Source organism: Lutra lutra, chromosome 13 (assembly GCF_902655055.1).
Source record: "Lutra lutra chromosome 13, mLutLut1.2, whole genome shotgun sequence".
NCBI lineage: Eukaryota > Metazoa > Chordata > Mammalia > Carnivora > Mustelidae > Lutra > Lutra lutra.
The window spans coordinates 23,250,868-23,267,184 of NC_062290.1; the positions used below are offsets into that span (position 1 = coordinate 23,250,868).

The window sequence follows — 16,317 nt, forward strand, 5'->3', positions numbered from 1 at the left end:
AGGGAGGACAATGGACTAATAACAGGCAGCTCTTTCATCTCTCAAAAAGAGTGTGCTTCTGTATTTATTGACCCTTAGCTATTGGCTCCATTTCCATACATTGAGCAAAATCCTACTTGTCCTTCAACACCCAAGTATACACCATATTCTCCATGGGGTCTCTCCAGACAGTATTGTCTGTTCTATTTTCTAGTGCATCAGTTATAGGATTATCATGTTATATGTCATCAAGAGCATGTTTTATAAGTTCTCTTTCCTACTAGGCAATGAGTTCCAAGTGGGCAGAGATAGTAAAATACCTAGCACCTTATAGACATTATGTTTGCAGATTAAATCAATGAATAAAATAAACCAAGAGTCACTATAAAATAATCAAACCCAGTGATACCAGGTTTGATCAACTGCATGTTGGGAAACTTATGAAATATACATTTATTCTGGGTATTTTTCAGAACAATTATTCCTGACTCTTTAACCCAGAAGTTGTCATCATTAGCTTGATTTGATCAATTTGCCAGACCCGATGATGGTGATTAGGGAATGCACATTATAATTGTTTACTCCATCCAGCAGCGCCTGATTTATAAAATAGAACTTCTTCATTCTGAGCAAAATCTGATGAGAACAGTAGCAGCTTAAAAGCCTCATATTCCACAGGTTAATACCAAAAAGGTGTATATTCCAGTAATTCCTTTTCCACTTCAGAGTCAAAGGCATCTAGGGTCTTTCAAAACTGGGCTCATTAAGCCAGTGAGGCTCTGAATTCTCACCCACTTAACAGAAGTATCTTAACCCTATGAAAACATGAAAATCTACTGTTTTCTACCTTGTTTACTCAGTTCAGGCACGCAGTGCTCAAAGCCACCTTTAGTCAGAGGAAGAACTAAGAATGTACCTTGTTGGTGCTGGATTTGATGTTCTAAACCTAATGAAAAAAATGTCTGTGATTACAAACCTAGCCTTCATGCAAAAATGGGGCAAGAATCAGTCTTCTTTTAGGAGTTGCAAATTCCTTTGTGTGAGAGCCTTAGTTTAATAGAATATGCCCAAGTAGACTTCGTTTATACAGAAAGCAACTGTGATAAGAAATAGTAGGGGGCACTTTTGCTTGAGTTGAGGTTGTAATTTCAAATGGAAATACGGCATTGAATTCTTTGGAAAGGAAAACTTGCTGGATCCTTAACTCTTCAATCATCAAAGGGCATTTCTGGACATTTGTCTTTATCTCTAATTTTCTGCTCAGCTATTTGTTATCCTGATAATAGTGTGTTTTATGGCTGCTCTCCATTAGCCAGTGCTGTGGTTTTATGAGCCATGCAGAGAAAGTGAAGGAGGAGCTCAGCCTCCTTGGGAGGGCCGTTTTGCTGTTGTTGGTTTTCAAGGGTTTCAGACAATCACTTTTGTTCCATCCAAGTGGGCGCAGGAGTGTTTTATTATTGGCCAACCCCAAAATGTAGCAGTTGGCTGGACTCAAGCCATGTCTTAAGTTTGAAAGAGTTGATAAAAAAGCAGTCTTAGCTATCCAAATAACTGTGAAATCTTCATGACTTATTTCTCAAAAGAAAGGAAAAAAAAATAAGCACATGGTAGAGTATTGTTCCTTTCTCTTAAAATAATAAAAAAAAGAACGCCTTGAAATATGTTTTAAAATATTTTATGAGGTCACACTAAAAAAAGAGTAATTGGAAGAAAAATTCTGCTTGTCTAAGCGAAGAGCACATTTGTAGCGGTAGGGTAAATGTTTTATCGATTGAGAAGCTGGGAAACTCAAGTCATTACTCACCATGGGCTAAAGAATAATTGCTAATGCTCTGGCGGAAAGATTAAAAACAGTTTCTGGAAGTATTTCTTACAATGATCAATGGTGTATCATCCCAGGCCATTGGATCTTCAATAACATTTTTCCCTTTTGGGATACAATCAATTTTTATAATATGATTCATTTGCCAGTGGGCATGCTTTCTTCATACGATGAAAAGGCACTTATGCATCTTATATTGTTGAAAAGTAATCTTATACAGCCAAAGATCAGGCTGTGGTATAGAAGACTCACTTGAATCCATCTCTATTTTAAATGGGTTTGGGAAATCATCTGGGGTGGGGAAGTGGGGGGTTGGGGAGACAGTTGCTAGCTCCTTTGTTTTTGCTTTGTTAACCCTTTAAGAAAGCATTTAGCACTCTGACAGCAGTCATAATCATCATAACACAAGGGTAGTGATGGAGGAGGGAGCTATTTTAGATTTGAGCATATGCCATGGTGAGTGTGACTCATTTGCAACACTAATTACCATGGCAGTGCTCTCAGGTCAAGGGTTGCCTTACAGCTGTCTCCTGGCTGCACACATCTGACAGGGTCTTCAGCATCCTGGGGCAGAGCTCAACTTTGGTCCACTGCTGTTGAATCCATCAATTCATCTCTGCTTTAATAAGTAACAGCTTCAGTCATGAGAGGATGTGCTCATTCCAGAATTTCTCCCAGGAGAGAAGGCACTGAAAGCTTGGGCATGGTGACCTCTCAGGCTCCACTTGGCCACTGGACTTGTGATAAGGGAGATGCATGACCCCATCACCAGAATCTGCCAAATAAAGAGGCAAAAGAGAGAGAGAGAGAATAATGGAGTCAAGCTCAAGAAGTGGTCTAATGTTCCATTGAAGGGTGACATGGACTCCAACCTCGAATTTTGTTTGACTCAGGGAACAATGGCTTTTTTTAAATTACATAAATGTTAATCTTCTTTCTGCCTATGACACAGTCTCTTCGCTCAACACCCTGGCTGTGCACCCAAGAAACAACATCCCGAATTAAAACTAATTTAATTTAATTTTAAAAAACTTAAAGAAAATAAAAACAAAATTTTGAAAATGGGATTTAGATTGCCTATATTTTAAATATCTCCTTGTTTGGTGCTGAGAGTTTATACATAACCTATTCCTGACCTCCCGCCGCCAAAAAAAAAAGTTTTCATTTGAATGTTTAGCATTGTATAGACAGTATTTTTCATTTTTACACTATTCTAGTGTATTCGGTGAACAAAGTCATTAAGTTTCTTATCTCTCTTTTTTTATTTTCAAAGGAAAAATTTAATCTTAAGAAAAACAAAAATTAGGAGAAAAATATCTAAAATGAGTTAGAGATTTTTCTAAGCAAAAAGGCCTCTTATTCCTTAATAATGTCACTTCAAGATTAGTCTTCCTGAAAGAAGCATTTAAATCACCCTTCTCATCATCATAAAAATTGAATTGAGCACTTACTCCTGGCCAACAATGAAGTAAAAGCTAAATATATAAATTTCTAACAATTACTCCATGAGGTAGGCTAGTATTATTATCTACATTTCTTACAAAAGAGGAAATTGAGACCTAAAGAGGTTAACTAATACTAACCATAGCTTTAATGCCAGGTTATGGTTAGAGGGTCTAAGAATAGAAACAGGTCTGTCTACTTTGAAGACAGAACTCTTAGCTATCTTACTGTTTCATGATCATAAATCTTATTAGCTCCCAATTTGTTAAGAGTATGGGTATAATCTAGTGAGTTAATTTACACATCTAAATCTAGAACTCAAGACCTTCTGTAATCTATTCCCAGTGAAACACCCTTCCAGTATTATCTTTGGTAACTCATAGTCTGTGAATCTTACATTCCTACCAAAATGATCTTTTTGCTGTTTGGTCTACTAATGTGTATTATCTTTCCAACTTACTTCTGCTATTGTAAATATCACATCCCAAAGTGACCTTGCCAGAAATTCTTTGTCACCATTCCTAACTTCTGCTTCACTTGCTTTCTGTTACTTTCAGAGTCCTTTTATATTTCTTTTCATTACAATCATTTAAATGTGTCATACATTTTATTGTATATTTGAATCCTTTTTAGTGCCTAGCATCATGCAAGGTTCACAGTAAGTTCTGACTTAAAAGTTTGCTGAACGAGTGAATAAAAAGTATACATAATAATATCAGTTCATGGAATAACTAATTCCTGATGGGAAAAGTCAATTTTAAATGATTTCTTGATGTGTAGTGGATGGGATTGCATCCCACTCAGCAGGCAAAGTCTAGCTTAAACTACATCTAGATGCACAGATCATTGCTGTAACAAAATTTTAGATATATTTTAAGATTTTATTTATTTATTTGAGATAGAGTGGGAGAGGGAGGGAGAGAGAAAGCACACAAGGAGGAGGAGGGGCAGAGGGAGAGGAATAAGCAGACTCCCCACTGAGCAGGGAGTCTGACATGGAGCTCCATCCCAGGACCCTGAGATCATGACCTGAGCTGAAGGTAGATGCTTAACAACTGACTGAGCCATCCAGGCACCCCAAATTTTGGATATTTAATCTAGCTGAGTTTTAATTTGACTTTGGTCTTTGGGTAGTATGTTAGTTTGCTAAAGCTACCATAATAAAAATGCAGCCAGGTGGCTTAAGTAAGAAAAATTTATTTTCTCAATTTTTGAAGGCAAAAATCCAAGATGTCCAGAGGCCTTCTTCTGAGGCCTCTCTATTTGGCTAGCAGATGGCTGTTTACTTGTTATATCCTCATCGGATTTTTTCTCTACGCGAGAATATTCTTGGTGTCACCTTGTGTATCCAAATTTCCTCTTCTTATAAGACCACCAGTCAGATTGGATCAGGGTCCTTAATAACAGCCTTATTTTAACTTAATCACCTCTTCAGAGGCCCTATCTCCAAACACAGTCACATTCTGAGACATGGGGTTTGGAGGGGTATGATTAGGGCTTCAACATATGAACTTGGGGGAGAAACTATTCAGCCCGTAGCTATAGCTTTTGGGAAAAGATAGAAGGCACTACATTAGGATAAATGTATTAAGTAAAAAATGGTTACTTCTCAGATTGGCTGACATCCTAAACACACAAATGCTTTAGAATTCCTGGTCCTATAATGCAGCCTTAGCTTTAAAGAGTGGGCCATTTTGTTTGATGGTGAATCTGTCAGCAAATTTAAAATGCCTGAATTATACAATTTATAGTGAACAAAGTGAAAACCCAAGGCGATTTCAATTATAGGGCAATTCATCAACTCTAAGGAAGAGTCTCAGAACATAGATTGAATTATGGTGAGCAGGGTAGTGTATGCAAAATTCTTCCTTCAATATAAACTTAGGAGGGTCTCTGCAGAATGGTATAACAAAGCATGGCTATTTCCATAATTGCATTTGCTCCAGCTCTGGGGTCAGCACACTTCCAATGCTTCAACGAAGTAGAAAAGAGCTCGTAGATTTTCAAGGCTGCAACTCAAGCCAGAGGTATGCTGTTAACAGTTCAAGACAGGAGAAAATTGTAATATATGGCGTCCAAATTTATGCTCTTCCTGACCCAGGTAATGAAACATGAACCACACATCCAACTTTTGATAAAGTAGTGCTCACTTGGGCAGTGAGGGACTACAGGTAGATATTTATTTCTTTGGCTGCCATCCTAACTTGTCCTTGACTGGGAAGGCGTTCACATTAACCCTTTTCTCAGAGGATTCTGAGGAAGTTAGTTCCTGGTGATGAAATCTTACTGCATTTACCACCCATCCTTCAGGTTTCCGTTTGCTTGTAATTATCTCAGTGCTGTGTTCCTGTGTGCTATTGCTGCTATTACAATGATACCATCTTGTTGAGTGATTACAAATAGCCCAGTGAAGAGAGGGAGGCAATTTCTGCAATATATTCGGTCAGCCTCCAGTAAGCAAAAGGTAGGCTGTCAGAATTTCCCATCTTATAGATGTGCCTGACCTTCTGGGTGAACCTAGATTAAACCACCATTCCTCTTTGCACGTTACATGATAACATGGAAAATTCACTGACCCAGTTTTTGAGAATTAAGAGAATGATAACTGCAAAGCGATATCAAATAGAAAGTTTTATAAATGCTAAATAAGCATGACCATCATTAATGGAGCCTGGTAATAAAATATTACTGGATCAGAAGAAAGAAGTCACGGTGGGTGAAGGAAGTGAGAAAAGGAGAAAAAGGAGGGGAGAGAGCACAGGAGAGTCTGAGGATGGTTGTCGGCAGTGCCGTTCCAGATCTTCAGAAATCTGTCCATCTTGATACAGGTGGGATCAGCATAAAAATATTACTGTAGCATGAACTTAAAAGTGAAACATATGACTTAGCTCCAAGGACAAATGAAGGGGTGTGTGTGTGTGTGTGTGTGTGTGTGTGTGTGTGTTAACAGTGGGATGGAGGAAGGTGTGACTTTTGGGATCATTATCTGAAGGAATGGAACTTAAAGGAGGTGTTTCATACTGGGTGCCTTTGGGGGAATAATGAATGAGGCCTGACACTCACCTCTTCATGGAAGGGGGCACTGGTATGGAAACAAAAGGAATGAAAACTGGTGACAGCCCAAAGAATGATGGAGTAGTTTAATCTTCTAGGACAAGAAAGTTTGTGACTTTGGAAAGCCCAGTGGCTTAGCCTCTAGGGAGGCTGCTTGCCCAGGAGCTGGAGGATGTATCTTCAAGAAATTTCATGTGGGAGCACACATTTCTAACTGGGGTGATACAGAGGCAGGAGAGCTAAGACTGAAGCTGGGCATCACCTCAGCACCTCAGCAACTAGGAGAACAAAAGACCATGGTAAGTGGGGACAGATTCCAGGCTCAATGTGTCTTCTGCCACAAAGGCTAAATGGAAGGCTTGGGCATTCCCAGCAAATGAGCAGAGTTTGTGGTACGTAGAATGGGTTTTGTTGCCATCAGTGCCCCCTGGCTAGGTAAAATCATGTTAGAACCCATGTAATACAGGGCTGATCAAGAGCCCCAAAGCATCTAAGAAAAACCAGTAATATCACATGGAACTCAAGTACAAAATCAGGGCTTACTTCAGTGACTAACTAATGTGTGAGTTTAGGTCTGTTATGTAACTTCTCAGGTTACTCATGTGCAATGAGAATAATAAGAATTACCTCATACAATGCGGAGAAAGGGGAACCCTCCTACACTGTTGGTGGGAATGCAAGCTGGTGCAACCACTCTGGTAAACAGCATGGAGGTTCCTCAAAATGTTGAAAATAGAACTACCCTATGACCCAGCAATTGCACTGCTGGGTATTTACCCTAAAGATACAAACGTAGTGATCCGAAGGGGCACGTGCACCCGAATGTTTATAGCAGCAATGTCTACAATAGCCCAACTATGGAAAGAACCTAGATGTCCATCAACAGACGAATGGATAAAGAAGAGGTGGTATATATACACAATGGAATACTATGCAGCCATCAAAAGAAATGAAATCTTGCCATTTGCGACGACGTGGATGGAACTAGAGGGTATCATGCTTAGCGAAATAAGTCAATCGGAGAAAGACAACTATCATATGATCTCCCTGATATGAGGGAGAGGAGATGCAACATGGGGGGGTTAAGGGGGTAGGAGAAGAGTAAATGAAACAAAATGGGATTGGGAGGGAGACAAACCATAAGTGACTCTTAATCTCACAAAACAAACTGAGGGTTGATGGGGGGAGGGTGGTTGGGGGGGTGGGGTTATGGACATTGGGGAAGGTGTGTGCTATGATGAGTGCTGTGAAGTGTGTAAACCTGGTGATTCACAGACCTGTACCCCTGGGGATAAAAATAGATTATATGTTTATAAAAAATAAAATTAAAAAAAAAAGAATTACCTCATACAAGTTTTGAAATGATATAAATGAAAGTATAACACAAATATATGTTGAGTACCTGTTATGTGCCTCTAACTGAATATGAACTGCAGATTCAACCATGAAAAAGGAAGGCAAAGTTGTGGCCATAATGAGGTTTAGAAGCTTATCCTGGAGTAAAGGCTTGTGCTGTGTAGTATTCAACAATATGTATTTGCCTAGTTCCCCTCACAGTGACGTTGGGGTAATGGGACTGGGTTCTGACAATGGGATGTTGTGTGGACATCACAATGGAGGCAGTGTGAGGCACTTGTAGGCTTGGCCCTGAGAAAACATCATGCATGACCATGCAGCCCTTTCTTCTCTCCCACTGTGATTAGGGAGGCCATGTGTTCCAGATAGTATAGCTATAGTAGATACATAAATGCTGTCAGACCTGCATCTGACTGTGGTGGGAGCCAAAAATGAACTTTATTATGTTGAGCCACTGAGTTTTTAGAATTTGGCAGCCACCACAGCCTAGCTTGGTCTATCTCTCCAGGGAAACTGAGGCCTGCCAGCATGGCCTGCCATGTGCATGAGATTGGAAGTAGATCTTCTTCCAATTGAGTTTTTGGGGTTTTTTTAAGATTTTATTTATCTGTTTTTGAAACAGAGAGAGTGAGCATGAGTTTGGGAGATGAGCAGAAGGAGAAGCAGATTCCCCGCTGAGTAGGGAGCCCAATATGGGGCTCGATTCCAGGACCGTGACCCGAAGGCAGCCACTTAACCCACTGAGCCCCCCAGGTCCCCCCTTGGGTTGAGTCTTGAGATTACTCTAGCCCTGGCTGACACCTTGATTGTACCCTATTGAGAGACCCTGAGTCAGAGGTACATACTCATATTCAATACTCAAGCTGTACTCATATTCCTAACCCACAAAAACTGAGATGATAAATGTTTTACTCTCTTAAGTTTCTAAGTTTGGGGGCTGTTTGTTACACAGCAATGGAAAAACCAATATAAACACAACTGTCCATTAATAGGTGAATGGAAAAATAAACTGTTATATCCATTCAGTGGAACACAACTTGTCAATAAGAAAAAATGAACTGTTGAACTACAACATGGATGAGTCTCAAAATAATAATTAAATAATTAGAAGCAAGACCAAAAAATTACATGTAAGGTTCAATTGATACAAAATCTAGAAAATGCAAACTCATCTAGAGTGGAAGAAAGCAGATCAGTGACTACATGGGAATGGGGGTGAGTGGGACAAGAAGGGGTGGGATCACACAAAAGATTACAAAAGGGCATGAGGAAACTTTGCAGAGTTCACTATCATGATTGTGGTGATGGCTTCACAGGAGCAAACAGGCCAAAACTTATAGTATATCCTCTAAATATTTATAGTTTATTTTATGCTAATTATAATTAATAAGCTGTTAAAAAATATCTTAGTCCAGCTATACATCTCTAAAATCATTGATTTTGGGGATACCTGGGTAGCTCAGTCAGTTTAGCATGCAAATCTTGATTTGGGATGGGCTCCCCATTCAGCGGGAGTCTGCTTGAGATTCTTTCTCTCCCTTACCCTCTGCCCCTCTCCCCAACCCTGTTCTCTCCCTATCAAATAAATTAAATTAAACTAAAATCATTGATTTTGTTTAAAGATGTATTTTTATTTCAGTACCATGAAAATCCAACTGTGCCCTCTTCCCCTAGCCTTGCATTTACACAAACCAGCACCCTGATAATCTTGTATACGTGTTCACCTACCCATGTTGCCCTGTTTTAGAGATGCCCTCAAATATAAAACCTACTTCCTTTCAAAATAATTACCAGTTAAAAGTGATTATCAATCTGCTGGCCAAGGTTTGTGGGTATTTCATTTACTCTTATGGCATTGATCTTCTACTACCCCCAAAGCAAGACTAGAGGCTCCTAGGCTCATGCATTCCTAACTCAGACACAGCCAAGGAAGCTTGTCAGAGGGTAAACAGATGAGTTTGCTCAACCAAGTTTATTAACAAGTTAAAGAAGAATCAAGCAAGACTGCATTCTGTACATTATAAGGCCCATGGTGGGAGAGGGGGGACCTCTCAGGAACCTCAGCCTGCAGTAATCTAAATTAGGGAGCATGTCCAGTTCCCATCTTTTCATACCTCATTAATATGGCTTATTGGTTGGTTTGCTGAGTTTATCTTTAGTATTCCCCCACTCACTTCTTTAACTTTCCCACACTTTTGCCAGCTATCTGAAGAGTCACCATGATAGAAAGCCTACATGATGTGAGCATGAGGCATAAAAGTAGCTAAAATTCTGGTATGACCTTAACACCTTCCAAATTATATATTCAAGCATTTGAAACCTTTAGTAGCTGGCTAAGCTTTGAGAAGCTATAACTTAGAAGATACCCAATGCATTTTGTGATAAATGAATTAGTGGATCATTTGATTACAGCAGAGCTGAACACCATTCAGTGGTTTTAATTATGTCATGATTATAGAAATTATATTTATCATTTGTAGGATTTGCCAAGGAAATGGTGCCACATAATATTTTTATTGATGTATTGATACAAATAAACACACACATTATAGACATAGTAGTTTACAAATCATTATTTAATTGTATACTTTTGATGATGAAAGTCCTATTACAAGGTTGTCAACAAACCCTGTTATATATCACTCCTTGAAAAAGACTTCCTGGGAGTCCTTTGAATATTTTGAGATACACAGGGTATCTGGGTTAAGAGTGTGCCTTTCTGATGCTATCAAATTCTTTTCTGCCCCAATTTGGAGAGTGAGAACTGAAGATATAGTACATCCAACTCATCAGTGACTGCCCCCTGACATATCTCACTCCTGACATCTACTTCATCTGTTTATTTTTCTTTTCCTTCCTCTTTCCATCTAACACAATAGCAACTGTCCTTAGTCCTTCAGGGCCCACCTGGTTTTAATGAGACTGAAAGAGCACTGTGGAAGGCCAGAGGTGAGATGTACAACCCCATGTTTTTCTCTAGTATCAATCTTATTTGAAAAACAGAATAAATTTAAAGTTGGAGCCACATGGGAATTAAGGAATGAGGACTTGATGAATCAGAGGACAGAAGTCTACTGGAATAGTTTATGGAGATAATAGTTGGGGCTCTGAAGTTAGAATCAAAGTTGATGAGAAGAGAAAGGAACCAGTTCTTAGGAAAGAAAAAAATAAAGGGCTGCTGCTCCATGCTGGGTAAATTATGAAAAGAAATTATGAAAAGAAATGAATTCTAACTCCACAAAAGAATAAATGAGTTCTAACTCCACTGTTGAAAACTATGTGACCTCACTGTCTCAGTTTCCTCTTCTACCAAAAAAAAAAAATAATAATAATATTTACCTTAGAGTATCTACTGATGCCCCAAATCTGACATGTTATAAATAATGTAAAGTGTGTAAGTATTTTAGAATAGTCCCCAACACATAATAACTGCTCAGAAAACGATGCAGTACTTTTGTTGTATTTTCGAAAGTGTGCTAAGAGGAAAATGTATTTTATGGGACATTGTCTGGCATTATGTGAAAAATAGTTCTGTGGTCAAATTAATTATAATACATAGAATTAAATAATTTTAAATTATTTTTATTAATTTTGGGCCTCTGAAAACATTTAGTAACCTCTTTCAGAGAGGTATTATATTTGGCATTTCCCAAATTAAGTGGATCAAAGGATAGTTTTGGCTACATTCTATGGAACACTCATTGGCAGTGGTTAATTACCTAATGGAAGACAAAGAATTTACTTAAGGCACTGGCAAATGAGAAAGTTTAGCTTCAATGAGTGTGTTCATTTCTAAAAAGAAGCTAGTTTTAATTTTAGCTTGCCTGTACTTTCTATTTTAATGTCTAATATTACTTTATTACATAGTTTTATTATGTAATAAATGTGAAATAAATATTAAGGATGCCATAATCTTTCCAACACTCAAGGCTTCTAAAAGATCTTAATCCAGCCCAGCTCTTTGAGAAAAACTGGTCTAGTATGGCTTGAATTTACCTCCATAGAATTAGTAAATAAGAGAACCTAGTAAATAAATAGTAAATATCATTCATAGGGGTTAGAGAACTCTGAGCACTAGTGGACTTTTATAATAATAAAGGGTCAATTCACCAAGAAAACATAGCAACTCACAATGTGTATATACTCAAGAGATGGAAGGGAAGGCTGCCACCCTAGTGGGCCCAAGGAGGAATTTTGCCTTATGATGAATCAAACCTGAAATTTCACCCATTCTTGATTTAAATGATATTTAAATGAGATTTTGGATTTAGAATGAATGCTGGAATGTGTTAAGACTTTTGGGGCTATTAAATACATTTTGCACATGAGAAGTCCATGGATTTGGGGTAGCCAGACATTGTTTTAATGTTTTTGTGAACGCCCAAAATTCCTATGTTCAAGTCCTAACCCGCAGTATCTCAGAATGTGACTATATTTAGAGACAAGGCCTTTAAAGAGATAATTAATGTTAAATGAAGTCATTGGGATGGACCCTAATCTAGTATGACCAGAGCCATTACAAGAGGAGATTGAGGCATTCATAAGCCATTCCTAAGCCCAGGAGAGAGGCCTCAAAAAGAAAAATTCTGCCAACACCTTGATCTTGGGCTTTTAGCCTAGAGAACTGTGAGAAAATACTTTTGTGTTGTCTGAGCCCTAAGTCTGCAGTCCTACACTAGAAAACTAATATAAATCCAAAATATATAAAATAAAATGGACAGAACTAAAAAGAGAAATGGAAAATCCACAATTAGAGTTGCAGACTTCAACACTTGTTGTAATGGATAGAACTAGTCAACAGAAAATCAGCAAGGATATAGAAGAATTGAATAATATTATCAACCACCTAGATATAATTGACATTTATACTGTAAGGTGTCATTGTGCTTATAAATTAACAAACAATAGCAGAGTGGCCATTCTTTTTAAATGCACATGGAATATTCACCAAAATAGATCATGTTATGTGTCACAAAACAAACATTAATACATTTCAAAGAACTGAAATAATAAAAAGTGTATTTTCTGGGACACCTGGGTGGCTCAGTTGGTTAAGCGGCTGCCTTCGGCTCAGGTCATGATCCCAGCGTCCTGGGATCGAGTCCCATATTGGGCTCCTTGCTCGGCAGGGAACCTGCTTCTCCCTCTGTCTCTGTCTGCCTCTCTGCCTACTTGTGATCTCTCTCTCTCTCTCTCTCTGACAAATAAATAAATAAAATCTTTAAAAAAAAAAGTGTATTTTCTGATCATAATGGAACTGAACTGGAAATCAATAACAGAGAGATTGTCTCTGTTAAAAGTCTCCAAACTGGTGGTAAAACAATACTTTTGAACAATCTGTAAGTCAAAGAAGAACTGTCAAATGAAATTTTAAAAATACTTTGAACTTAATAGATGCAAATATAATAAATAAAAATACAATGCACAAAATATTTTTAGAATTCACCTATATCAATGCTTAGAAGATATTTTTAAAATAGCATTAAGTACTTATATTACAAAAGAATAAGGATCTTGAATCAATAATGTAAGTTTCTATCTTAAGAAATTAGACACAAAAAAGTAAATTAAATCCAAATCAAGTACAAGGAAAGAAACAATAATATTAGCAGCAGAAATCAATAAAATTAAAAACAACAATAAAATATTAGGGCAAATCAACAAAACTAAAATCTTGTTTTTTAAAAAATAATAAAGCTGATAAGTTCTAGCAATACAGTCAAGTTTAAAAAAGAGAAACACAAATTATCAGTAACACGAATGATATAGCAGATGTCACTAATGGCTTTAAAAGAATAAAAGGTTGGGGCACCTGGGTGGCTCAGTGGGTTAAAGCCTCTGCCTTGGGCTCAGGTCATGATCCCAGGGTCCTGGGATAGAGCCCCGCATCGGGCTCTCTGCTCTGCAGGGAGCCTGCCTCCTCCCCTCTCTCTCTGCCTGCCTCTCTGCCTATTTGTGATCTCTGTCTGTCAAAAAAATAAATAAAATCTTTAAAATAAAATAAAATAACAATAACAATAAGGGAATACTACAAACAGCTCTACACACATAGTTCATCAACTTAGATGAACTGGACAAATTCCTCAAAAACCATAAAGGAGCATAACTCTCTGAAAATGAAGTAGATAAAAGTTCTTAACAATTAAAGAATTTAAATTAAACAATTAAAAATTTAAATTTTAAATTTAAATTAAACAATTAAAGAATTTAAATATCTAAAAAGGAAATTTGCACTCCCATATTACCTTACTGGGTGATCCTATTAAACATTTAAGAGAGGGCGCCTGGGTGGCTCAGTGGGTTAAAGCCTCTGCCTTCAGCTCAGGTCATGATCTCAGGGTCCTGGGATCGAGGCCCGCATCGGGCTCTCTGCTCAGCGGGGAGCCTGCTTCCTCCTCTCTCTGCCTACTTGTGATCTCTCTCTCTCTGTCAAATAAATAAATAAAGTCTAAAAAAAAAACATTTAAGAGGAATTAAAGCCAATTCTAAATAATATCTTTCAGAAAATAGAAGACTCAGAAAAACTTTGCAAATCATCTTTTTTTAGTCCAGAATTATCCTGACACCTAAACTGGACAATACACTTCAAAAAAAGAATTCTGTAGACCAATACCTCTCAGTATCATAAGTGCAAAAAATAAAAAAATAAAACGTCATGTTCTATCAAAAACATTGTGTAAGAATGGAAAGACAAGCTCCAGACAAGGATAAACTATTTGCAGTTCAACATACCTAAAAAAGGACATGTATCTAGAATATATTAAGAACTCTCAAGCCTCAACAGTAAGAAAACAAGCAACACAATAAAAAAAAAAGATTCAAGACTAAACAGATAGCACAGGGGGTATAAGGACAACAAATAAATGAAAATATGAAATATATTTAGCATCATTAGCCATTAGAGAAATTGAAATTAAAACCAGAATGATATCATACATATCTATTGGAATGGTTAAAATAACACTAATAATATCAAATGCTATCAAGGATGAGGAGCACCTGGAAATTTCATACATTGCTTTTGGTAACACAAAATGGTACAACCACGGGGCGCCTGGGTGGCTCAGTCTGTTGAGCATCCAACTCAACCTGATTTTGGCTCAGGTTAAGATCTCAGGGTCAAGAAATCTAGCCCCACCTTGGGCTCCCCACTCAGCACAGAGTCTGCTTATCCATCTCCCTCCTTCTCTGTCCCTCCCCTGTTCTCTATATATCTAAAGTAAATAAATAAGTAAATAAGTAAATCAATCAATCAAATCTTCAAAATGGTACAACCACTATGCAAAACAAGTTGGCATTTTCTCATAAAATTAAATAGGTATTTATTATATTTAATAAATATAATACTTGAGAAGAATGTGTATTCTGTTGCTTTGGGATGGAATGTTCTGATATATCTGTGATGTCCATCTAGTCCAGTGTGTCACTTAAAGCCTTTATTTCCTTGTTGATCTTTTGCTTGGATGATCTGTCATTTCAGTGAGGGGGGTATTAAAGTCCCTTACTATTATTGTATTATTGTTGATGTGTTTCTTTGATTTTGTTATTAATTGGCTTATATAATTGGCTGCTCCCATATTAGGGACATAGATATTCAAAATTGTTAGATCTTCTTGCTGGACAGACCTTTTAAGTATGATATAGTGCCCTTCCTCATCTCTTATTATAGTCTTTGGCTTAAAATCTAATTTATCTGATATATGGCTTGCCACCCCAGCTTCCTTTTGATGTCCATTATCATGGTAAATTGTTTTCCACCCCCTCACTTTAAATCTGGAGGTGTCTTTGGGTCTCAAATGAGTTTCTTGCAGACAGCATATTGATGGGTCTTATTTTTTATCCATTCTTATACCCTTTTTTGCCTTTTTGATTGGGGCATTTAGCCCATTTACATTCAGGGTAACTGTTGAAAGATAAGAATTTAGTGCTGTTGTATTGCCTGTAAGGCAAATGCTACGGTCTATTGTCTCTGTTCCTTTCTGGTCTGTTACTTTTAGGCTCTCTCTTTGCTTAGAGGACCCTTTCAGTATTTCCTGTAGGGCTGATTTGGTATTTGCAAATTCTTTTATTTTTTGTTTGTCCTGTAAGCTTTTTATCTCTCCTTCTATTTTCTGTGACATCCTAGCTGGATATAGTATTCTTGGCTGCATATTTTTCTTGTTTAGTGCTCTGAATATATCATGCCAGTCCTTTCTGGCCTGCCAGATCTCTGTGGATAGTTCTGCTGCCAATTTAATATTTCTAACCATTGTATGTTACAGACCTCTTGTCCCGAGCTGAGTTTCTCTTTGTCACTGAAACTTGTGAGTTTTACTATTAGTTGACAGGGTATCGACCTATTTTTATTGATTTTTAGGGGAATTCTCTGTGCCTCCTGGATTTTGATGCTTATTACCTTCACCAAATTAGGGAAATTCTGTGCTATAATTTGCTCCAACATACTTCTTCCCCACTCTCTCTCTTTCTTCTTCTTCTGGGATCCCAGTTATTCTAATATTGTTTCATCCTATGGTATCACTTATCTCTAGAATTCTCCCCTCATGGTCCAGTAGGTGTTTATCTCTTTTTTTCTCAGCTTCTTTATTCTCCATAACTTGGTCTTCTCTATCACTAATTCTCTCTTCTGCCTCATTTATCCAAGCAGTAAGAGTCTCCATTTTTTA

General features: G+C 37.6%; 1 long non-coding RNA gene across 1 annotated transcript in view; it reads right to left on the bottom strand.

Moving 5' to 3' along the window:
- Positions 1-1,657: 1,657 nt before the first annotated feature.
- Positions 1,658-16,317, bottom strand: part of LOC125083060 (uncharacterized) — a 43,158-nt gene continuing 28,498 nt past the window's right edge. Inside the window, exon 4 of the long non-coding RNA XR_007122162.1 lies at positions 1,658-2,576. This is a non-coding gene — a long non-coding RNA (uncharacterized LOC125083060). The remainder of the gene's footprint in view (positions 2,577-16,317) is intronic.